The 26,335-nt window shown below is 38.6% G+C and overlaps 1 protein-coding gene across 5 annotated transcripts in view; it reads right to left on the minus strand.

The window, feature by feature from the left end:
* The window catches only part of Rims1 (regulating synaptic membrane exocytosis 1), a gene marked incomplete in the record, with an annotated part of 520,187 nt that overhangs the window by 390,492 nt on the left and 103,360 nt on the right, over nt 1-26,335 (minus strand).

Raw genomic sequence — 26,335 nt, forward strand, 5'->3', positions numbered from 1 at the left:
TATTTATAATTTATCTTATTTTTATTGAAATGTCATTTTTCAAGACATGCAACACCTCACCATAGCACATCCCTCTTTTCTTTTTAAGATTCTCTTTAAAGCTTTAAAAAATATTATGAATACTATATTTTACCATGACTCTCTTCCAATAGAATGTAAGCAACAAAAGGGAAATTTTTGTCTAACTAACTACTTTCCTTAGAATAGACTACTTTCTCACATGTAGCATGATATATGAATATATAAAATTGTTTGCATTTTTGTTTATTTTGGGAATTATAATGTAATTACATCATTTATTCCTTCCCGTTTCTCTTTCTGGACCTGCTGATATACCTCTTCTTCTTATTCAAATTCATGGAATTTTTTTACATTAGTTATGTGCACATATATGCATATAAACAAATATTTTTTTTCCTAAATATAACCTTATCAGTCTGTATACTATTTCTTATGTGTGTGTTTTCAGGAATAATCATTTGGTATTGCATAACTATTTAGTGGTCTCTTCTGTGGGAGGAGTATTTCGCTCTTCCTCCCTCAGTTTTCTTTAGATGCCATAGTTCTTTGTCTAGGGTTGTAGAACCACGGGATTTCCACTTTTGCATATCTATTATTGCTGTCCTTTTTCAACTCATGTTTAGAAAGTCATGTTGGTGAGGCTTTATGGGTTGTAGCTTCTGACATCATTAGAAGACACAATCTCACAGGAACTCCCTGATCCTCTGCTCTGGCTCTTCAGTTCCTTCTACCTCTCTTCCTAAATACTCCCTGAGGTACAGGGATTATTCTGCAGATGTATCCCTTGGGATTGGGCTCTACAACTTTGCATTTTGGGTGGTTGTGTACTGCTTTCTATCAGCTGCAAAGAGATGTTTCCTCAACGAAAGGCAGTAATGATACTTCTATGTGGATATAAAGACACATATTTAGAGTGTAGTTAGTAATTGTACTGGTTTACTCAATGATGGTTGTAGATTATTTTCCAAGATCTATGACTTCACTAGGCCTGGGGAAGGGTAAGCTTGGTTTCCAGGACCAGGTACGATTTTCATCTTATTGAGAGGGTATTAAATCTAATTATAGAGAAGTTGATTACCATAGTACAGTACTGTACTTTAAAGGTTTCTGGCCATGCTGGTCATTGTGGTTCATAGGTGTGACAGCTAGATAAGATTCTTGGTGGTTTTGCCACTAGGATTAGCACCTTCTGGTACTATGAAAGCTAGCATCAGGGAAGAGGCATTCAGGCCAGTTCCAGGTCAGAAGCCTCTGGGTACTGTTGTCTGCAGCAACAGTGACTTATCTTCCTCCTCTAGGGTGAAAGCCAAGACAATGGGAATTGCTTATATGGTTTGGAAGTCTCTGTGATAAATCTGACCAAACAACAACTCTAAAAAGGAGGTCTCATGCCTCATTGTTGGGGCTTTTGTTAGGTCTTTGGCTCTTGGAAGTATCATTGCCTCCCCAGATGAGAAAAATTTATTTAAACTAAATATGCATATTTATACATAAACTAGGTGCATTGAAGGTTGCTTGTTTGTTTGTTTTACGTTAACAAGCAATAGTAGTAGGATTCCTGGTATTGGTATCATCCTTCCTTCTTCTCCAATTATCTTCCTCCCTAATTAGAGCTCTCACCCACGTTTTTCCCATTTCCACTTGTACCCTGCCTTTCCCTTCTCTTTGCTCTCCCACTGCCCACCCAACCCCCACCCAGCAATGGGTCTTTCTACTTTGTTGGTTTCTGTAGTTACTCCAGGTTATGTATTCCCATCTTAAGATCTGGAACTAGGAGCTTGAAATGAAATAGAATATGTGAATGTGACATTTATCTTCCTGAATCTGGGTTATCTGACTTGATGTGACATTTACATAAAATAATTTTAATAAAGAAAAATATAAATAAATATGCACTGACTGTGTAACCTGCTAAACACACCCTCTGTTTCTTTCTTTCAAAAATTTTTCTCTTTAGGCGTCAGATTTTAAGGTTTGTGATAGATTTGCTTATACAACAATGAGGCTCCTTTGAATGCCTTTAGAAGGATGGAGAAACAAAGTTTCTGCATCTAGAGATAGCTGAGGACAAGTCACCTGAAATCTCAGGAAGCCAAGTGTAGTCCTAGCTGGCTATCAGGGTAGTAATGTGTGTAGCCCCTTCCCCCACCTCCCCATCAACAAGTCTACTGCTGGAGTGAATGGCAATGTGTCTCAGCCTCAGTGTGTTCACATCAGACTGAAACTGTTTATAATTAAATTAAATACTAGCAGATGAAAGTGATAAATGTATGATAAATGTTAACAAAACCAAGTGGCTGTTGTCCCAAGGTTCAGTGCATGTTCTGTCCACGTCTGTATAGATTCCAAGATAGAATATGTTGTAGCATATGCCCTTTTCTAAAGGTAGTCTTTTAAATGATAGACCCTAATCAGTTAATAACAAATATTTCAGTTAGTCCATGACACAATAAAACTTCCTCACCACAGCAAAATTAATGAGGACTATCATTCTAAGGCAGTGTCAGGGTCGATGTCACTGATATCACTCACCAACTGTCTATCAGTATTACATTTTCCCATAATAGACAGAAGAACAATTACTGTCTGCATAGTACCAACATCTAATGTATGCTCACAGGAACAGACAACTAAAGTCTCTGTTAAATGCTTATGAATCGTTTTCCTCTCAAATATGGTTCAAATAACACCATAGAGATAAAAGTACTTCCAGAGATGGAGAGGAAAATTCTTAATGTCCATAAAGTAGTGGTTACAGTGGATAGCCTGGAAAACTCTCTCAATAGTACTCTGTTTGCAACCTCTCAATTAATAATTATGAATGAAAGAGACCCAATCCTGGATAGACAGTATGCTTCACAGCAGTAGTTCTCAACTTTCCTGATGCTGGGATATCTCATGTTGTGGTGATGAACCCCAGAGGTAAAATTATTTTCATTGCTAATTCATGGCTATAATTCTGTTACTATTATGAATGATAATGTAAATATCTGATATGCAGGATAACTGTCGTTCTTCTCCGCAAAAGGTCACATATATAAAAATCAGAAGCCTGTGATCTAGTTGTTAGCTGTTATCTAGTTGTTGCACCAAATGAATTAACAGCAAACCAAAGGATAAAAGGTAAGACAGACAAAACCATAAGCCACCAGAAGAACGAACCCAGAAATCAAGGAAGATTACACATTATCAGGAAATATTATTTGGTGCAATAATTAAAGGTTAGTTTAATATTCAAAGTCAATGAACATAAAACACCAGAAAATAGAATAAAGCACCTAGGACATTCATAAATGAGATTTTTAGTTTCTTCATTCTTATTGCTAGTTATGTTTTTACTTTACTCTTCTTAGTAGTTAGGAAGTTATACCTCATTCTGATTTTGATGTTCAACAAATATGCAAATTCCTACTGAATAAAAGGATGGAACATCTCATGTGTATTTATTGACCATTATATAGTAATTTTATATTTAAAATTTTGTAGAATTGGCAAATGCTATGGCTGCTTTGGGAATTAGTGCTAAATATCAGTATAAACAAAACGTTAAATATAAAATTACTATCTAATCATATATATATATATGTATATATATATCAGAAAAATATGTTCACACTCAAATGTCCATGGTGCACATATGAATAAGATTCATAAAAGTCAAAACTTGGAAACAGCTCAAGCTTCTTTCAACTGATTGCCACATAAACAAAAGTGTCATAAACATGTAACGACACAGTATTCAGAAATAAAAGTGAATGAAACACAAATATACACTACAACAAGAATAAACCTCAAAAATACACTAAGTAAAATGAACAAATAAAACTTCACATTTGTATGATTCTGTCTACACAAAATATTCAGGTTCTGTAAATCCACAAAGAAAAAAAGCAGATAGGTGTGCAAACAAAGCTTATAGGTCAGATTATATAGACCGTGCATGCTAATAGCTACGATTTATTAGGGCGTATGAAAACATGCTCCTTTACAGGTGTGATGTTTACAAAATTCTGCAAATATGCTCATATCACTGAGTTGTATACTTTTGCAGGGTGAGTTTTAAGTATACACCACATATGTCAAAATATGGTTATTTAAAAAGAGCAGTTCGGAGACTGGGTTTTACTACATCTAACATGAAAGAAGGGCACATTGGGTGAAACCAAGAGCAAAAATGGGCTTACGTTTATAAATAACATCACTCTCCCACCTCCAGTGACAGTCTTGCCTCTTGGGTTCCCAGGTATTCAGCCCATACTTTCGTATGACACCTACTACACTTCCATCTATGTTCTGGTCTTTATTCCTGTAGGAATCTGGAAGGGTTTTGTTCTTCCTATTAAGTCACTGCATTTAGCAGAGCTCACATATACAATGGAAATCAATGCCCTGAGACTAATGGCTTACTGTTCACATACAACTAAACTCAAACATTTCTTAATGATAATCATAGCCCATGCCCATGACAACTGATATATAGCAGAAAGGTCTGTTTGAATGTTTGAAGACATGGTTTGCATCATATGGATCTCTCTCTCTCTCTCTCTCTCTCTCTCTCTCTCTCTCTCTCTCTCTGCCCCCCTTCCCTTCTTCTCTCTCATCTCTTTGTGAATATCTAAAAAGGCTTCATATCCCACCCTAAAGTCAATACAGAATATTGTCAGTACCAATTACCATTTATAAGAAGTGTAAACATGGCCTTCCTGCCTCATTTTAAATCACTATTTTTATTGACATTTGTGTATCAAACACAAAAGCTTCCACTTAGTTTCAACAGGAATCATGTTCTCACCATGTCTCAGAATGCATATCCAGGTTGTTTCTTTCCACAAGGCAACACTTATGTTGTTTTATAATGGTTAATTATTCGTGTTTCAGATTTAAACATGACTATATTGTCTTCTAAAAGATAATTCAGCTACAATAGAATAGGTATTTTTCTCCTCACATTTATGTAGGCATACTGAAACATTGCTCTACAAAGATAGAATAAGGAGATGGAGCTTCAGGGCAGTAAACAAGACATGAGAAGGCACTCAGAATGATGTCACTGCCCCTGAAGAAGAGATAAGATGTACCTCTTTTTGCTTTTCATGATGAGAGAAGACAGCAAGGAAGCAGCCATGGGAAGCCAATAATACTGTGAGCAATAAGTTTTGTTGTCGTCGTTGTTGTTATCGTTGTGTCTGTTTGTAGCAATCCAGCCTATGGTATTACAGCCATATGAACCAACAAAGGAAGTTACTCTATTTACTGTCTTAAATTCCCAATGATTATGACAGTGAACTTTCTTATATATCTCATTTATCTTTTTCCCCCATTGATTTCATCTCTAACTAATGTGCATGTCAGCAAATGCCAAGTCTATTTAAGCCCTTACTTAGTCTAGCACAAAGCTCAGAGTAGCACACAGTGTTTCTCTGATGAAAGAAAAACAAATATGTTAAGTGTCCAAAAGAGCCTTCATTACCAGAAAAACAGGCACCAAATTCCAGACAATCTAGAAACCAAGACAAGTAACAGGATAATATGTGGTGTCTTTTCTTCATGGTGATTCTATACATACAGCTCAACACTGGAAAAGGTAGTTCAAGTCTTCTCAAATGGCAAATGATCTATTTCTACCTAGAAATAATGAGCTGTCCTCCAGAAGTTTGTAAATCAATAAAAGTTGGTAAGCTTTGTGTTAGATCCTAATAGGTAGAGATAAGAAAGATAATCTTTGGCCCTATCTCAAGTTACTTAAAAAATGGGCTTGAAGAGAGAAAAGAACCATCATGGATAGCTAACTAGACAATAAGTGGATATGACTAATTAACATTTTAAAATATTTGCTGGAGACATACATTGGTATATTGTTATACATTAGTGATGAATTAGGTAAAAATGTGAGTTCTCAGAGATCACCATGCCTTAATTCCAGCACTTGGGAGGCAGAGGCAGACAGATTTCTGTGAGTTAGAAGCCAACCTGGTCTACAAAGTGAGTTCTAGGACAGTAAGGGCTACACAGAGAAACCCTGTCTTTACAAAAACAAAGTGAGTTTTTAACACACACACACACACACACACACACACACACACACACACACCTCATATAAGCAAACATGCATATAGCCAAAACCAAAATTGATTTCCTTATGGTCATAATTACCAGTCAGTGGAAATACCAAGACATGGGCAGAAATACGTGTGAATTGTGACATTCTTTCATTTATTCATTCATCCATCCAGCTAAGCAAACATTCCTTCTTCAAAGCGCTGAAGAGAATAGAACAGGGATAGGTGCTGTCACCAGGTGATGCTGAGATACCAGGGAGAAGCAAATAAAGCAGAGAGAGAAGCTTGGCAAGTTCCATATCCCATCAAGGTGAGACTGAGATCCTTATACACTTAACCCATCTCTCCTTCAGAACCACTTTAAACCTCCCTCAGCGTCCAGTCTTCTATGATCTGCTTACCCTGCAAGGCAACTGCGGTAGAGGAAAAATCAAATCAAATCGGGTTATTTCCTTGGGTTCCAGAAAGCACACCACAGCCCTACTGGTGCAGGGCACAGAGGCAGGAGCAGGGTGACCAGCAGCTTAGGTTCTCTCTGAGTGCAGAGAATCACTCAGCTGGGTTGTTTTTCCTTTGTGGGATTTCTTTTTTTTTTTCCATTTTTTATTAGGTATTTAGCTCATTTACATTTCCAATGCTATACCAAAAGTCCCCCATAGCCACCCACCCCCACTCCCCTACCCACCCACTCCCCCTTTTTGGCCCTGGCGTTCCCCTGTACTGGGGCATATCACTGGAAAGAGAGGCCCATTGGACACGCAAACCTTTGTGGGATTTCTAACAGGGATTTGACCCCTTTCCTTCCTAGGATAAAAGAGTAACCAGCACTCCAGGTGAGCTCTATTTTACCCTGTGCTCTTTCAACCTCTTGATGTGCTAAGCAATCCTATCTTACCCAGTCCTATTTTTGCTCTGGCCAGGTGATTCTGACCTGAGCTACCGCTTTCCCAAGCCCTGCAGGAGCCACAGTAGTTATTAGTGATCTTGTTTCGGACTGCATTGGCTCTCTCTGCCTCTGTTCATGGGAATCTGTCTCTACCACTGCCACCTCCTGGGGCTGCCACCAATGCTTCCTTGCCTGAGAGGATGTATGCTGAGACAACTTGTATGCACCCCCCCCCCCACACACACACATACATTCCACCGCTGTACAACTTTGCTCTTTTGTTCTCGTGAGTCCCACTGAGGTATTTTTAAACACCTTATCTTTTGGATGCTATTTTCAATCCCACCACCACCATACTTCACAGACTTCCAGGATATTGTTGCCAAGTCTACAATACCAGCACCAGGGGTGCTGGATCACACTTCATACGCTATACATTCTAGAACATTTTTATAATAAGATTATTTCTTTTTACCCGTGGAAGCCTTAGTTAACTGTAAGTTTCAAGCAACTTTTAAAAAACCTTTTTGATGTTCCACATTCCTCAAAAATTTCCCCTTTGTATTCTTAACCTGCCTGGTATAATGGTGGAAGCAGACTGCTGCAAAATAGGATGTGACATAATCCATGCAGTCCTGAATGTCTCTAGTTCACAAGGTGGGAAACTTTAACAGACCCCATGCTATCTTTTATTTTCACTAACTCATTAATGACTTCGATAAGTGATGTGTGCAGCTTAAAGGTCATGGCTTTAAGACTATGCAATGAATACCTGGATCTCTTTCCAAGATGTCAGCATCCTGAAGTGCCCCCTCCCCTGACTCTTTGGTTATTTGCTTATTTAATGGAAATTTCTGCATCATGTTGTCAGAGGGATAAGAGTCTCCCAGTACCCAGAACGCAATAGCAGTGTTTCTGTTTACCAATAGTCTGAGAATCTCAAAGCCCACAACTTACTCATGCCTAGAAAACTATTTATATTGATAGAGATGTGGTGTAGACAACCATATTATTTAGAATTGTAACAAAATATATGAGAAGTTAATGTTAGCCAAAGATGCAGACCATACTTATCTAAGATTGCCTTACCTCTATCCATCTTTATTGAATTGCTATTTAGGAATCTTCTCTTGTTTATAAAACATAAAACATTAGATACTATCCCTGTCTTCAAAACAAATATGCTCTAGTCTAATGGGAAAATGTGGAACACAGGCACTAGAAACAACAAACACTAATATAAGTAGTTTTCTAATGGAATATGAATCACATACTAGGGATCATAGAGAACAATATGCATATTTGGGGAATGAAATTACATTTGAAATGCGTTTTGATATTTTAGGAGTGTTTTTTTTCAAACATTACAGATGGACAATTTGTTTCAAGGCCAAAAAGAACAAATCAAAATGCATCATTGATGTGTAAGTGGGCATCTTTGTGTAAGACAACAGGCCTGTCATAGGATTAAGGCTGGGAACGTGGTCATGCTGAAGGGTCTTGAACTTGTATGCTCAGGAGAACAGCCTTTAAGATACTGCTAACACTTCCAGCTTCAGAGTGGAATCAATTGGGGAACAGTAACAAGAAACACAGTATGTGAGTTGTGTGAAAGTGGCTCAAGTTGAAGATGACTGAAGAATACACAGATGAAATATTCCATCATTAGGGTGTAAAATATAACCTGTCTCTCTCTGTATGTGGGTATGCATAATGAAAGTTGAAAGCACTAAGTCATAAGAGGGTTGCTGGGACATTGTGACAGAAGAGTTAGTGAGAAAACAGAAGACCATAAAGGAGACAATGACCAGTGGGGCCAAAGGTCATCACCACTAAAGGAGTAGAATAGTAGTGAAAGCAAAGGGGAATAATGACTTGGCATTTGGAAATACCTTTGTGGCCAAAGACAACAAATCTTCATTTACAGTCAAGGACAATAATCAAAGTACATAGTGTTATTAACAGCCCTTTCAAGGGGTAGATTGGGCTGGCGTAGACAGAAAGGAGAGGACGTATGAAGGGAGGGTTGCTGGACAGCATAGATTATTCATCATGGGAAAAGCTGAAATGTGACGATGGGGTATAGAAGTAAAACCAGAGAGAAAGGAGCAGCAACCACAATCCAGATCTCAGCGGTGTCCACCTCACCAGCAATTGGTTTTCTCACTTCTATGGTCATAAGTTCAAGTATCTCCTACTATGCTCTTTTTTCTCTTTATTTTTTAAGATTTATTTATTTATTTTATGCAGATGAGTACATATTTTATTTTATGTATATGTATATTTTATGTATATGAGTACTATTATTGGTCTTTCGGACGTACCAGAAGAGGATATCAAATCCCATTACAGATGGTTGTGAGCTAACATGAGGTTGCTGGGAATTGAACTCAATGCTCTTAACCACTGAGCCATCTCTCTAACCCCTCCTACTATGCTCTTTACATTTATGTAAATGCCAAACTCTAGTTTAGTTCAAGGGAAATTAAAGTGGGGTAAGTGTTTAGATGACTTCACACTACATCCCAGGGACTTTGCTTCTCTTTTGTTTATGTATTTTAGAAGACCTCTTGCAGTACTAGGGCACAAACCCAGCTCTTTTCTCATGTGAGACACATGCTCTTCACCCGGGGCACTTTCTATCTCCTGTGTCACTTTTGAATCAGGGTACGTTTCCCAATCTCATTTTATTGTCATTATATTAAAGTTCATGATATCAGTATAGATTTATATTCAAGAAGGAGTAAAAGTTCAAACTAGCATTGTCCACTTTCTACCATCTCATTCCTTCCTAGGAATTAAATGAATAAAAGATGACCCAGAGAAGGAAAGGTTATGGATGCTAAAATAAGGACCATCAAATTAATATCTCAAAATTTGAGACTTATTAGTGCATTTAAACTAAAATTGCAATAATACATTCAAAGTTGGTCAAGTAATGCTTCAAGAGGAAGATAGCACAAAGAATGAAAGAAAGTGAGAACACCCAAGTTTAAGAAGCATAGGCTAGTAAGAAAGTATGGAAATAGACCACTAAAGACAACTAACTAGACTGGGCTGAGGAGATGGCTCAGTGGACAAAGCATTTCCCTCACAAACATGAAGGCTGGAGTTCTGATCCAAAGAATCCACATAAAAGCTGAGCCACTATAAGAGCTGATTACAATACAAGTACTCAAATGGCAGAATGTAGTGGGAGATTTGGTTTCTTTACAACACAGAAATATTATTTCAATATGTTTTTGTTTAAATCACAAGTATGGGATACAGGGCTGCTTCACATTGTCCACAGCAGCTATCTATGATTTGCCTTTTGCTCTGGCAGTGGCGTGATTTGGCCATCTGCAGATAGTTTACTTTTGGAATTCTGGGAACTCTTCAGAGGGTATATAAATGCCAAAGCCCCGAGAGAGGTGGCAGCAGCTTGCTGTTGGTTGCTGTTTGTTAAGTAGAAGAAATTGGACTTGCCCTAAAGACCTTTTACACCTAATCACCTGGAAGCAGCCTAACAATATTGATACCCCTTTACCCTCTAACCTTCTTTCTTTGCTACCTAGGGATGGGGGTGAGGGGGCTGGAAGAGTAGAGAAGGGTGGTAGAAAAAGAACCCAATAAAGTAGCCAAAGTCTGCTGCTATAGCAGAGATAGAGGATTCCAAGGCAAGATGGTCACCTAGACTAGCCAAAATTGATAAGCCCTGGGCTCAGCATGAGACCCTTGTCTCAATAAATAAAGCTGAGAGAACTCAAGGAAGATATTTAATGTCAACTTTGAGCCTATACATGTGTATGAATACATGTATATGTCTATGAATATGTATGTATATATTGCACAGGCACACACATAATACAGACATGCACATCACATACAACATACAAAGACTTACTGACCCATTATTTACCAATAAAACTACCAATAAAGTTAGTTCTGCCCACTTGATGCTGAGTGTCAATATTATTTTAAATTAATTTAAGATATATATTAATATATATTAATTAGTGGGGGGTTGCTGGAGAGATGATTCAGTTGTTAAGGGCATTTGCTCATCTTCCAGATTCAATCCCCAGCACTCATGGCAGGTCACAAGCCAGTCTTTACAGTATTATTAAGTGTAAACAGCTTTTCAAAGAACTATACTTGATCACCTAGAAAATGTACTGTGATTGTTCCTGCGTGTCACAATGTTTATCCACCATTAAAACCACTTGAGAGGTAAGGAACAGCCGTGCCAATTTATTTTTAAAGGATGCTGAAAGGAAATCTTAACAAAGAGAACACCCCCTCCATGACTTATAGAACAAAATTAGTCAGTCATTTCCACTCTGGCATCTGAATTCCTGTACCTCTCTTTGTCTAAGCAACCATCAGGCAGGGGACCACGTATATTAGGAATGGTGGTGCTTTTCCCACTTGCATCATGATCGTTAGTTACCTGGTATTGTTCTGAGATGGAGTCTTTCCCAATATATTTAAATTAATTTTTTTAAATGTAAAAAAAATGGGAAAAAGTAAAGTTAAACTTTGGTATGACTGTCCATCTTGAAAAAACTTAGAAATTACTTTCAACATTGTATTAGTATGTATGGACATACACTCATGCAATAGCACTACTATAATGAGGAAAAATGCTATTAAAAGTAATGCTATTAAAATTTGAGGGAAAAGTAGGGGTGAATTCTAGAAAGGAGATTGGTAAAGCAGCATTATTTTCCTTTGTGGGTGGACCATGGCCACTGTTGGTTGTTTGTGCCCCGTAGGATAGCCCAGCACCACAGGACATATGGTCAGCATCAATTAGACTCATCTATTTTTTTTGTTTCTGTTTTTATTTCATTTTGTTTTGTTTTGTATAGAGAGCATGAAGTGGAGTGAGATGAGCTTTAGGAATCTGAATGGAATTTGAGGAAGTTGAAAGCATGGATATGACAAGATATATTGTGTGCAGGTATGAAGTTTCAAAAGCTATGAAAAATAACATAGCTGAGTTGATAATTATTAACCTTCCTCTTGAAAAGGGAAAATTCATCAATACCTTTAGCATTAATCTAATGAAGTTTATCAATAATTACAGCAATTTTTTATCTCATTTAATATGACAAATAATGTTCTAAAATTCCCATTCTGGAACAATAAGTGTAGAAAACTCAAACACATCTAAAATAGTAAAGAAACGAGTGTCTATTTGCTTACTAATGTATAAAAGTCTGTCTTGAAGTAATAATACTTAAAACAATGTGGTCTGAACCAAAAGTACAGAAGAAATGAAAAGGTAAAAATGCGTATTAATCAACATACACTGAGCTTCATGATAAACATGGACTTGTAAATCAACAGGGAAACATAGATTTATCTTATTTAGCTTGTCCTTCAGCTAAGGGTGCTGAGACATCACCATTAGGGAGGCATTACTTCAGGTGAAGGTTGAGGGAACCTGGAAGAGACTGAAGCTCTCTGCAGTCTAGCAGCTCAGACACTGATAGAGGAGACAGGCCCGAAGCTTAGAGACAGAGTGCATGGCATCAGTGAGGAATCCCATGACAGGCAGGAACAGCCAGGGAGGAAGGGTGAGGGAGGGCTAGGCCAGAGCACCAGCTCTCACCCTGCAGGTCGCGACCCCCGAGGAGATCTGACCATTTCACAGGAGCCGCATATCAGAAACCCTACCTAGCTGATGTTTATATTATAACTCATCACAGTAGCAAAATTACAGCTATGGAGTAGCAATAAAATAATTTTACAGTATTCAATAGTCGAGGCATTGGGAAGGTTGAAAACCACTGCTCCAGCGGAAGACGCCAGAAAATCTCCTTCTAAGGGAAGGGCCTCAACAGAAGGCTAAGGAGTGGTGGAGACAGAGGGGCAGTCATCAAAACACAATGCAACAAGTATCTAAATTAAGAAACAAAATAACCTTTAAGTGTGTACAATATGGAGAATTGTTTTATTTATTTTTTTAATAATAAAGTAGTGAGGAACAGTCTAGCATTAACTCCAAATTGGAAAAGAAGAGCAGGAACCAAAATTCCTCCCTCTGAGCTGGCCTTTCTGAACTTAGTAGTTTCTCAAATGCTGGAGATGTGTTTTTCACCAATAATTCTACATTAAAATAAATGGCATCTTTCAATGCCTAGATGATTCTGTATTACTTCACTGTTAGAAGTTTCCAAGCAGGGGCTAGAGCGATGACACTCCGTGGCTAAGCACTTGCTTCACAAACATTAGAATCAGCAGGTACCAGGAAAACCTGTAAATGCTGTGTGTGCAATAGCAGCTCTGGTCTTAGAAGATGGAGGTGGAGATTCCCAAAGTAAACTGCAAGCTAGACAAGCCATCAGCCAGCTCTGAGTTTGGCTGAAAGACCCTTCTTCAATGATTAAAATGCAAGTGTAATCAAGGATGATTACTTCCATCAGCCTCCCACCTCCCCACACACAAGTGCATGCACACCCTTTACAATGTTCACCTCCAGCCAAAACCTTGCATACATGCATGTGGCACATGTGTGAAAACTGCTGTGGGTCCAGTAGAGCAAGCTTTGCTGCTTTCTAGGAGGTAGCAAGTTCTGAGTGAGGCTGCGGAGATCGCTTGGTGGGCAAATTGCTTGCAGGACAGGTTTGAGAACCTGAGTTCAGATTTCTACAATCAACTTTGTGACTAGCAGCAATGCTAGCACATATATGTAACCTCAGCACTCTTATGGAGAGATGGGAGGCAAGGACAGGAGGATATTTTAGGCCAACTAGCCTGCAATATGTAGTAGCAGAAGAAGATGGAGGAGGAGAAGAAAAAGGAGAAGAAGAAGGTGAAGGAGAAGGAGGTGAAGAGGAGGAGGAAGAGAAGAAGGAGGAGAGGAAGGTGAGGAGAAGAAAAGGAGAAGAGAAGGAAAAGCAAGAGGAAGAAGAGGAGGAAGAGGAGGAAGAAGAGGAAGAGGAAAGAGAAGGAGGAGGAGGAAGAGAAAAAGAACAACAACAACTAACAATAGAAAGAGGAGGAGGAGGAAGAGGAGGAAGAGGAGGAAGCAGCTGTCTCTAATACAGTGAAGACAGTGATAACTTCCACATGTATGCCATCGCACATGCGTACTCACACATAAACGAACATATACATCACACACATCCAGCTTTGCTAAGGAGACACACATTTGTAAGGGTGCTTGCTGTCAAATCCCACCCCCCTTTTTTATTATGTCAATAGAAAACACCTTGCTTTCTATGTGAGTTAAACTTATTTTCATGTTTGTGATTCTTATGTAATAACACTGCCTCTAAAATGCTCCATTTCCCAAAATGCTATCTAAATTGTTCGATGATTTTTTTTAACATCTCAGCCTAATTGTTTAGGCTTCAGAGAAGCAAGCAATGAAAGGGACTGCTACCTAAAGCACACGGGCTTTGTTCACACTTCATTAAATATTTTAAATGGCTAGTTCACTTCACAGCTCCTACATTCCTTTTGGATCTTAGCGGGCTTGCTTTTTATAACTGGGAAATCTGAATCTCTCTTCAAAAAAATCTTTCCTACCTAAGTGTCCTCCAGCTTATAAATAGGTTATTCCCATCTCCATTCTGCAAACTAAGGCTTGACTTTAAAACTCACATCAAGGTTTAATCATTTTAGCTTTAATCATTTATGAATTCTTCATTAATATGAAGATGTTTGTTTTATTGCTTTCCTAAAATCACATATAACTGAACATTAGCTCCATCTGAAAGCAATTAATTGACTCCAGTATTACACATTCTGGGCAGAACTGTCACTGAGAAATAGCTCAGCCTAAATGTAGCTATTACTGTAAGAACAAAGTGATTTGTCAAACCAAATTTGAAGTTTGAGTAAGGCTGCACTGATGAAATTAGTCTGGAAATCTATATACAAACTTTAATTGTATTTATGATTATAGAGCATTTATCACTTCCCGATTAATTGATTGCTTATCAATTGCGAGATCTACAATTTAATTCCACTATGAATTTAACAGTATCATTAAATAAAAACACTCTAGTTTTAAGGGACAGGCTACAAGGTAACTTTGAGCCTTACACTCAAGAAATCCAACAGCACAGTGAGTGTTCAGAATAAAGTGATATAATTTAGTTAGTTTCTATAGAGGCTCTGTTCAGTCTGGGTCCTGGTTCAATCCCTTGTCCATCTATCTCACTGTACATGGGTACCAGCTATCCACTGTGAGGCCACAGCAGTAGAAAATGTGGACCCCTGGATGTATGTGTTATGTTCTGCGGTGTAAGGAAAGAACCCAGATGTCCCTCAACAGAAGAATGGATACAGAAAATGTGGTACATTTACACAATGGAGTACTACTCAGCTATCAAAAACAATGAATTTATGAGATTCTTAGGCAAATGGATGTATCTGGAGGATATCATCCTGAGTAGGTAGCCCAATCACAAAAGAACTCACATGATATGTACTCACTGATCAGTGGATATTAGCCCAGAAACTTAGAATACCCAAGATACAATTTGCAAAACACATTAAAGTCAAGAAGAAGGAAATCCAAAGTGTGGATACTTCGTTCCTTCTTAGAATGGGGAACAAAATACCCAAGGTAGGTGTTACAAAGTTCAGAGCAGAGCCTGAAGGAATGATTATCCAGAGACTTGGGGATCCATCCCATAAACCACCACCAAACCCAGATGCCACTAGGCAGGTGCCAACAAGAGCTTGCTGACAGGAGCCTGGTATAGCTGTCTCCTGTGAGGCTCTGCCAGTGCCTGGCAAACACAGAAGTGGATGCTCACAGTCATCCATTGGACAGAGCACAAGGTCCCCAATGAAGGAGCCAGAGAAATACCTAGGGAGCTTAAGGGGACTGAAGCCCCATAGAAGGAACATCAATATGAACTAACCAGTACCCTCAAAACTCCTTGGAACTATACCACCAATCAAAGAAAACACATGGTGGAACTTGTGGCTCTAGCTATATATGTAGCAGAGGATTACCTAGATGGGCATCAATGGGAGGAGAGGCCCTGGTCCTGTGACAGCTCTATGCCCCAGTATAGGGGAATGCTAGGACCAGGAATGGGAGTGGGTAGGTTGGGGAGCAGGGGTGTGGGGTGGGGATAGGGGATTTTTGGAGGGGAAACTAGGAAAGGGGATAACATCTGAAATGTAAATAATGAAAATATCTAATAAAAAAGAGAGAGAGAAGGGAAATGGATCATGGAAGAGTCTCAGACCCTGATAGAAACTCAGAAGCTGCCCCTGCTCCCTGCAGTAAGTCCTTTAGTCAGACATTCTAATTTAGATTCTGATGCCTCTAAGTCTGAAAAGCTATAATCACAGAAGTTGTAGAGCTTAAAGGTAGAAAGCAGAAGTTCTTGGCAGTCGTGAGAGAGCAAGATTTTAGCATTTGAACGTGGTTAGGAATGTGGACAAACGTGCTATTTGCAGTCAATCTCAGCACATTAAAAATACTACCAAAATAAACGTGGAAAACCAAATTTTAGTTTTGAAGGTGTTACAGGCTGAATATTTTGATATTTACAAATTTAATATATTGACATTTTTACCCCCTTTGTGGCAGAATTAATGTTAAATGGAGTCATAGCTGTGAGATTTACATCCAACAAAATTAGTGCCCTTAAGAGCAAGAGACACGAGAGAGCTGAACTTCTTTCTGTGTGTGCCTTTGAGTGCACTGAGGGAAGGCCATGTGAAGGCTAAACAAGACAAAAGCCATGTGTGAACCAGTAGCAGAGCCTGCCAGCAACGTTAGTACCCTGATATTGGTCTCCAAACTACAGAACTGCAAAGATACAAATGTCTGTAATTTAAGCCACCTGTCTTTTTTTTTTTTTTTTAATGACAACACAGAGAGACTGGAATGAATGGGACAGTCTAAGACACAACTGTGAAATACAAACATAAACAAACACCCATCCATTACAGACCAAGACCCCACAAACCAGGGGTAGAGGAATATATATTAGCTCAAAATCATCACTATTGACATGGGATAGTCATTGATAATTTAAAACTCATCCAGTCAAAAGAGTTGAGGAATTCACTTTGTTTGTAAAATTCCATTTGGAAATTAATTTCTAAGCTGATCAATTCTCTTGGCATTTGCACCAGTGTCTTTAGGTATAAACTCAGGCTCTCAAAGTGTGGCCTTATCAGCTTTCTCCTTCTGATGGATACTTTAGGGATGTCTCCACAGCCTTCCCTTCCATCTTCTCTTGTCTTCACAGAGTATCACAACTCTTATGGGAGGAGAATAAATCTACTGCCTGTAGAAAATTTCATTCTCAGAGTCAATGTGATGCATCAAATATAACTTAGACTACCTATTCTATTTTAAAAAGTTGTTATTTTGAAATTATTTCTTTGCTAACCTCTAGATAAGCAGCAGCTTGCGATACAGAAGCAGAATGATGACTGTCGTCTCATCAGGTAGTGCCTTTTCTTTCCCTGGCCATGAAGCATCCCACTTTATCCTTTGAGACAGAATTACACAGAGCAACAAACAAGGCATCGCAGAGAAATTAGCATGCAGCCTTTCACTTCATAGAAATGTTGTCTTCATGTCAGTAAAAATATTTCCAACTTTGACTTTCAGTAGCTATGATGGCTCACTGGGGCTTTATGAGGAATTTCAGCTCCAAAACCACGCGATTAGGCTCAGGAAGAAGGAAAGATTCAGGAAGGGCACGAGGACATTTGTTGAGCCTGTTTCTTGAACAATTTAAAAAAGTGTTTAAAACATCCCCATGATACTGTCAAAGTATCTTATATAAAGAATGTTCCTGAAATGTTTTAAACTAATACCATATTTCAGCTTAGCTTTTAAGCTGTTTGAAGGCAAATATTATTGGCACAGTTGTCCTTCCCAGTCCTGTTACTGAGCAGTTCCATACCCTTTATCAGATCTGTTGATTTACAAAAGTTGGCTGATCAGCAAGGTAAGCGAAAAGAGGGCTTCTGCAACACGGTTTGCTGGAGACACTTTCTGTTTTGTAATAAAACTTTAGCAGCCCCCAAATGATTTTGCTTTATCTTTCTGAAGATCAATTTCAAAGTAATAACACAGAATTCTCCACATAAATCCTCCATATTAAAAGTGACAAGGGAGATAAAAGTAAACAAGAGTAGATGGGGGAATTCACATTACTGTCTTCCCCAAACTGCTGGGAGAAAACAGACTGCAAGCACCACTGATCGCTCAGCACTGCCACTGAGTTAAGTTTTAAGGCCTTTGGCTGAGGTCCTTTGGAAACCAGTGTTAGAAAGTGAAGCGCTCCAGAGAACTGTGCAATGCTAATGCTGACTCTCATGACTTCTTGGGTAGTGCTCAATTGATGACAGTGTAAGAAAAATCTTCAGTGTATGGCAGTTAACAGAAATGAAAACATGTCATGTGCCTGTCTGAGTGATAGTGTCTGAAATGAATCTAGATAAGCCACAAGTAAGTAGCTCCCCCCAGACCACTGTATGAAACTTGAGATGCTCTCCCCAAGTAATGTAAACATATAACTTGCAAATAATTATAAACTCGAGAAACACTTCTTATATAAGCTCAAAACACAATGAATGTAAAGTTCTCACTATTAGAGGCAGCAAGTGGGACTATGTGCAATGTTTGTGTTGCTTCCTTTTAATATTAGTGACTGGCCTGTCCTCATGGTCTGGAGATGGGAAGGAGAAGCAGAGACCTTTAACTCTGTGATTGATTTCTTCCCAGGAAGTCTCCCAGGTGAGAAATATTCAACGGGAAGTTCAAGATGCCAATCACACCAAAATAGCAAGGCTCCTTCTTGTGCTTCTGTTCTGCCCCCAGTGAACTTTTGGCACAAGAACAAACAGATGTCAGCACAGTAGAGACTGTACTGGGAGCCTTCTCTCTCCTTGTGCCTCAAAACAAAACAATACAGATTGAAAATAGGGCCACAGACAAAGAGGCCTGGAGAGACCTTGTGGCAAGTAAATAGCTAAGATTTACAGGAAAAGAATCTGGCCTCCCTTCCTCCATTCTTTTTTCCCTTTCTCCTTCCTTCCTTCCCTCCCTCCCTCTGCCACCAATTCCTCTTCTTCCTTCTCATTCACTGCCCACCACTGCCTCTAATTTACAAGGCACCATTATCATCTTATCTGCTCCAGAGGCTGATGCTGAGGGGTAATGAATTTGATGCCAAATTGGACTAAAGAAAGGAACATGTCTTATAAATATAAACAAACAAACAAACAAATACACTGAAAATTAAATTTTCAGGCCTTTCTTTTTTATTTTATAATTGAAAGTACATTTTTTTTCTTCAACTTTTTTTTCCTTTTTCTGTGACATGAATACACACACATCAAGAAACGCCTTTCGGATGCAAAGCGGCTGAGTTGGTAAGAGCATCTGCCCAGAGTCTGGAGAGCTGTGGTCCACCCCTGGACACACAGTGGAAGGAGAAAGGAAAGCTTCTCTCTGACTGACGTCCACACATGCACCGGGGCATGCATATGCTGCCTTGAAACCCCACAGAAATGAAGGAAATGTAACTCACATCCTTTTTCAAGGTAGCTTTACCCATAAGTAATTAAGCAAGCAACTGACTTTCCTAAGTCTCATTTTTCTTTAATTGTCTCTTTCTCCTCAGACAAGAAGAATTTGATTTTAATGCAATTGCTCATTTAAATTCTAATTAGCAATGCACTGAAAATATAATTATTTGAAATAAAACAAAAAAGGGGGAAAAGCATATTCTCTGCATAAATGCTGCTTGTTGCACATGGCATCTGCTGCCAAATGGCACCAATGGTCCCACCACAGGGACACTGATGCCTGAAATAGCAGAGATTCCACTATGTTCCTCTGACTTCAATGGGTACCCCTGGGCAGAGACTTAAATATGACTTTTCTAGACCTCTGTGTCATTAAGCTCTGACAAAGAGGCCAGATAGAGTGACCCTTTAAAGCTCTTCCAGGTTCAAAATCTTGCCCTGTGTCCTATATAATTTTTAGGGTTGTTATATCTTTGTATATGTGTTGGTGGCTAAAACTTGTTCTGCCAAAGACCACTATAATTTATAATCTACCTTCTACCTCCTACCTGACTTCTCTGAATTCTTATGCTATATTTGGCCCTTCTGTGTTGTAAGTGCGCTCACATCAAGTACCCCTATACAATGAAATGGCTGAGTTGGACAGGATGCCTGGTACCACGTCTGATGAGCTGAATCCCACCTTTGGACATTCACAGTAGAAGGAGAAACCAGAACCCTGTTCTCTGACCTCCACACATGCACTCAGGAATGTGCATGAGCCCCAGTAGGAGGATGTATCCATCACTTGACAACTAGCCAGGAAGACTGAATATTTGAAAATATTTTAAAACCATCAGGCTAATGTCCTTCACTGATTTTAGTACACTTATACATAGCATGTGCTTATATTATAAGCAAACCAATAGATTATGGATGACAATGAACTTCACAAATAGTCACTGAAGATGTAGTTCTTTGTTTGACCTAAATAATATAGAGGATCTATGTTTAGGGATGTGCAACTATAAGATGAATGGATCTAAAAAATAAATCACAAAGCAAACTTACAGCATTAGACAGATTAAATATTACAGATACTATGTAAAACAGAGATTGTTCCTATGGCCTGAGAAAACTGACATAAAATTAAAACACTGTTTAAGAAAAGTTTTGCAGAGAAAAAAAAAGCTTAAAAATAAAAACTCCCCCAAAATGTTTACTGTCTCTAGCAATTAGGGAAATCCAAGCCAATATAACTTCGAGACTTCATCTTACCCCAGTCAGAATGGCAAAGATCAACAGAACACCTGACAATAAATACCAAAGGAATTTGGGGCAAGGGGAGCCCTCATTCACCCCCAATGGGGTGGAAACTGGTACAGCCACTCTAGAAATAAGTGTGGCAAGTTTTCAAAAGACTAGACATTAATCTACCACATTATCAAACTAAATCAGTTCTTGCCATGTGCTCAAAATACCAGATGTCCTACTGCATAAATAACCTGATCCAGCACACTTATTGTCACCCTATAGCATTGCCTCTAACGTATGGAAATCACCTCAAAGTCTTTCAAGCAACAAATGCATAACGAACATGTGCTGCATATACACTATGGAATAATAGTGAAAAAAAAGGAAGTGTGAAATTTTCAGACCAACGGATGGAGCTGAAAAAGAAGGCATTTCCTGAGATAACCTAGACCTGGAAAGCTGAAAGCCACATGTTCTCTCTCATCTTAGTCCCCTGGCTTCAAGTCCTCAGATATGAGTAATAATGCAGGGTGAACTGGAGAAACTAGAGTAGCAAGAATGGACCATGGCCCAGGCTGGAGTCGGGGTGACGGAGCGATAGAGGGGAAATACCAGGATATAAGTGATTACGGTGAAAATGGGGGCAATGATGGGTGGACCCACTTAGGGAGAATGAGGGAAATGAGTACAAAAGAAGGAAGGAAGGGAGAATACCACTGAGAATCTCCGAAAAAATTCCTAAGGAGTCATGCTAGTAACGATCGAGCTAAAAGTACCTTTAGCACGTGTAAACCGGTGTATAACTATACAAATGTCGTTTAATTGAATTTTCTCATCTGGGCTGACAGCGTCCCCTCCGATAGCCAAAGGCTTTCTGATGGAAACTGCCACAGCCAGGCATGAGAAGCCCTGTTTTTAGTTATAGTTCATGTTTGTTCAAGAGACTCCCAAAACAGAAAAGCTATTGCCATTGCTTTTGCTCGCCTCCTCACACCCCCAACTCCAACCCAGAAATGGAAAGTGTGTCCCTGTTGCTGAAGACACCAGACACTTAAGACACAAGGTACAAAAGCTCCTGAACTGGAACTTTCCCGAATGCCACCTCCCGGAGGACTAGTTTCATGGTACCAGAAGGCACCATACAAATTTCCAAAGGAGGACAGCAACTAATGTCCTCCTCAGCTTTGACACATATGACCCAAAGTGATCACCATGGCACTATAATTCTAAGAGTGTATTGGTGGCACATATACCTTGGCCATAACCAACAGCTCTATAATTGAGCTTAAGACCCACGGAACATAAAGGAAATGACCCCTGGTGCTGGAACTACCAGAGCTAGGTAAGTCATGGATCTTGGAAGGCAATCTACAACTGTCACTTTATTAAAGCAGCATAATCCTCAACTGAAAATTCTAAACGTATGTCCTTATCCCCGTAGATAAGTGTAGTCCTTACCCCTCATCAAGAAAACTTGTCTCTGTAACAGATGGAGACCATTAAGGAAAACCACAGCCAATCAAAATGCATGGTTGTGGAGTCCAATCCTAATGGATAAGTTTAGAATGAACTCCCACACCTAAAGCTCAGGGATTATTGCTGAAGAGGAGGTATAAAGAATGTACCGGTCAGAGGACCAGACAGTTTTCTGGGACGCTGTTGTCTGCTAGTAATATCAGGAGCTATACCCATAAGTCTCACTAACATGAGCTGAATAAAAACAACAACAGGCAAGCCAAAGGGACAGGGAAACTCCCGTGAACCTTACATGAAGAACTACAGGCAATTGAGGATTCATAAGAGGAGGAGAAATATTCTTCCCCATGGAAGAGCATACCAGTTGGTTATCTAGTACCAAATGATCAGACATTGAAACATATAGAAACAAGTAACATCACACAGCTGTACATACAGGATTTATTTATTTATTTATTTAGGAATATCCACATAGATATACTGTAACAAAAATTAAGGAAAAAAAGAGATGATGAATTTGAAAGTCAAAAAAGGCAGTATGTATGAGAGGATTTAGGGAGGAAAAGGAAGGGAAAATGATGTAATTATATTATAATTTCAAAATATGAAAGAAGCAATTAAATAAAAAAGTTATGATTAACCAGTGGATACAAATAATAAACAGACTAAGCAGGTTGTATTTATACACACACTCACAAGTTTGAATATGTAAAATATGTAATGTAACAATAGTTCAAGGAACAGAGGCCATGCATTTGAAAAAAGGCCAGGAGGATTTGGAAGGAGGAAAAGGAAGGGGGAAATTATGTAATTATATTATAGTCTCAAGAAATTAAAATCAATTTCATTTCTTAATTAAAAGCCAAATGACTTATAATTATGAGGGAATATTAGAAATATGGTCTACATTTTAAGGGAAATCACAAAAGAAAAGTAGTTACTATATTTCTTTCAGTGTGACTTATGGAAGGAATCCTAGATAAAAGGGAGAGAATATCATGGAAGCTTGGCCTTGCAAATACCCACTGGTCTTCCTGTGTTCATTTTGTTCTTTAAGAATTGTTTAATACTAAAATCTAACACACAGAAACATTTTCAATCAATAAGACTCAGAGACATAATGTTATAGCTCAATCTTGTAAACTAGGCTTCCTGAAGCCTTTGGGGCTAAGGTCCAATCTTACGTGCAGATGGTGTTATTACCAAGTTCACTCTCAAACACGGAATAAAACTCAGGCTTCTGTGAGCTTCTTAGGCTGTGCCTAAACCTGTTTCGTCCAGTCCAGTTGGGCCACGCTGACTGCTACTGTGCTCTGTTCATCAGGACAGGCTCCTTCTGAACAAGGCCTGCCCTTCCCCCATGGCAGCAGCACTCAGTGAAACCAAGCTTTCACAAAGTGCTCATACTTACTCCTCAGCTCTGCCTTCCCCACAGAAGGCGATTTCACATTCCCGTCTTGAGTTATGAGTCTTTATACCCTGTATTATCATGCCTTCTCATTTAATTTCCGCCTCCCAGCACAGTTTGCCCTAGTTTGCTTTCTGTTGCTATAATAATAATAATAATAATAATAATAATAATAATAATAATAATAATAAAAACACTGACCAAAACAACTTGGGAAATAGTTCATTGGGCTCTCATGTTACAGTCCACCATTGAGAGAAACCAGGGCAGGTATTCAAGCAAGAACCCGGATGCAGGAACTGAATCAGACACCATGGAGGACCACTGCCTACTGCTTTGCTCTCCGTGGCTTGCTCGGGCTCAGCTACCTTCCTTATACAATCCAGGACCACTTGGTCAAGGATGATGCTGCCAACAGTGGACATGGGGCCGTTCTACATCAACTGGCGATTAAGAAACTGCGTGCTTGCATGACTTATTTCAGCATCACCACCATAAGAAAGTACTGTCAAAATGAAAGGTCCGTTTCTTTCATGTTCACAGTTCAATGTCTAGGCAGCCTGACACCTGCTATGCTCAAGGTCTCAACAGATATCTGCCAAGGAATCAATTGGCCAATGATTATTATCAAAGGAAATCAAGAATATATAGCTCAAAAGATCTTGCAATCTGGAATAACCCGATAGCAATATATCTGCCAATATTTTATAATTAATTTCCTGATAAAGGATGATAAACTAAACAAATGCTGTATAAAGCATGAGTATAAAGTTATCTGAAAAGATAACTAGATTCTTGGGGAACAACAGAGCTTCAGAGAACGTAAGTCTATATAGCATCAGCCATCTCACCTATACAATTACATACATTTGAAGTAAGATGTACATATTAGTGCCATGGTAACTAAGGGAATGGCGTGGATGCTGTTAGAGAGAACATCGACTGACTCTTCACCTTGAGGCAGTCACAGCAATGTCAACAGTAAAGCCCAAACACTATGCACTTGGTTCATGTTACACCCTTATCAGTGAAGCACAATTTTCCATTTCAGACTTTTTAGGTCCAAAAATGATAGGGGTTTATTTGGCTGACTCCATCAAGGGTAGTGTCACAGGTAGTAAGAACCATCACTGTTGTCAGGAGGATCTAGAACTCCATACTTCGATCGCTGTTTATGCAAACCAAGCTGTTATTGGGGTAGTTGCACTGTTGTTAATTAACTTCACAAAGATAGTATCCCTTTCCCTGAGCATGTGCCTATACTTCTCCAAGTGTTTAATAATTACAACCAATCCCTCTTAAGCACAAATGTATGATGTGTTATGTATTGATATATTAATAGAGATAACACACAAATTACTTTATTTAAAAGCATATTGTAGATTGATTTTCTTTGAATAATATGAATAGCAATAGCATAATTGTCTAGCTTTAATTTGAACAGTGTTAACACAGTCTGAAAATAAAACACTAACTACTTTTGAGGTACACTCTGCATACCTTTGTTGGTTCTGAAATATGCATAGAAAGCAACATTTCAAATGGGCTTTTAGCATTAAAAACTGACATAGAGTTATATACACAGAGTACAAAAATTTTTTTAATTGAAGTCAATCACTAAAAAATTTAGAGGTGAGGGCATAGTCACACAATTATGCTGAAAAAAAAGCACTCATTTTTCTGTAGTTTAAAAAAAAAAGATATATATATATATATATATCTATATATATATATATATATATATTAGCCAGATTTTAAATTTTCAGAGTGTAAATAGATTTTGCTATTACTGTTTGTGTATTGACTGCTCAAGCACTTTGTAAGGAAAGCGGATACTTTAGAATGTTACCTTATGCATCCAAATGAAATGTGCCTTTACATCATTCTAAGAAAAAGGGGGGTTTGCAGCCATAAATTACCACAAATGCACAAATTAAAGTTTAAAATAGATTGAAATTTGAAAGAAAAAAAATACCTAATATATCTCCCTCCCTCCCTCTCCTTCTCTTTCCATGGTGCTGGAGACAAAATTCAAACCCCCTGCTCTGTAATGGCTAATCTTTATTGGCAGTTTTTGGTAAGTCATTAAGAATGCTATTGCAACAACTCTCCAAATCTTCCCTACTGGGGAAGTGAAAGTATTTTATTCTTAGCAATGCTAGAGAGAGAGAGAGAGAGAGAGAGAGAGAGAGAGAGAGAGAGAGAGAGAGAGAGAGAGAGAGAGAGAAAGAGAGAGAAAGAAAGAAAGAAAGAGAGAGAGAGAAAGAAAGAGAGAGAAAGAAAGAATGAACATTCCATAGCAAAGTATTATCACCAGTTACTCAGCCACTTCTCTGTTGGTGGACATTCAGAGATTTATAATTCATCACAGTAAACATCCTTATGCATGTATTGCTATGGAATGGCACCTTATGACTCTCTGAAACATCCCTACAAATAGAATGACTAAGTCAATGGGCATAAATATTTTAGTTCTTTAAGATAGTCTTCAGATGTGATCTGGGATATATGCAATTCAGTCATATGGTTTGCAACAAACTCGCTGCAGAAAACAAATAGAATTTAAGGATTTACAGAGTCACTTGAGGTAGGCATGTGTAGTGGTACATCTCTGTACTTCTAGCACAGCGAAAGCAGAGGTGGTGGTTACTCAGTCAAGGCCAGCATGAGCTACATACTCCACAAATTCTCTCACAAAGAACATAAATAAATAAATAAATAAATAAATAAATAAATAAATAA

This window comes from Mus musculus, chromosome 1, assembly GCF_000001635.26.
Source record: "Mus musculus strain C57BL/6J chromosome 1, GRCm38.p6 C57BL/6J".
NCBI lineage: Eukaryota > Metazoa > Chordata > Mammalia > Rodentia > Muridae > Mus > Mus musculus.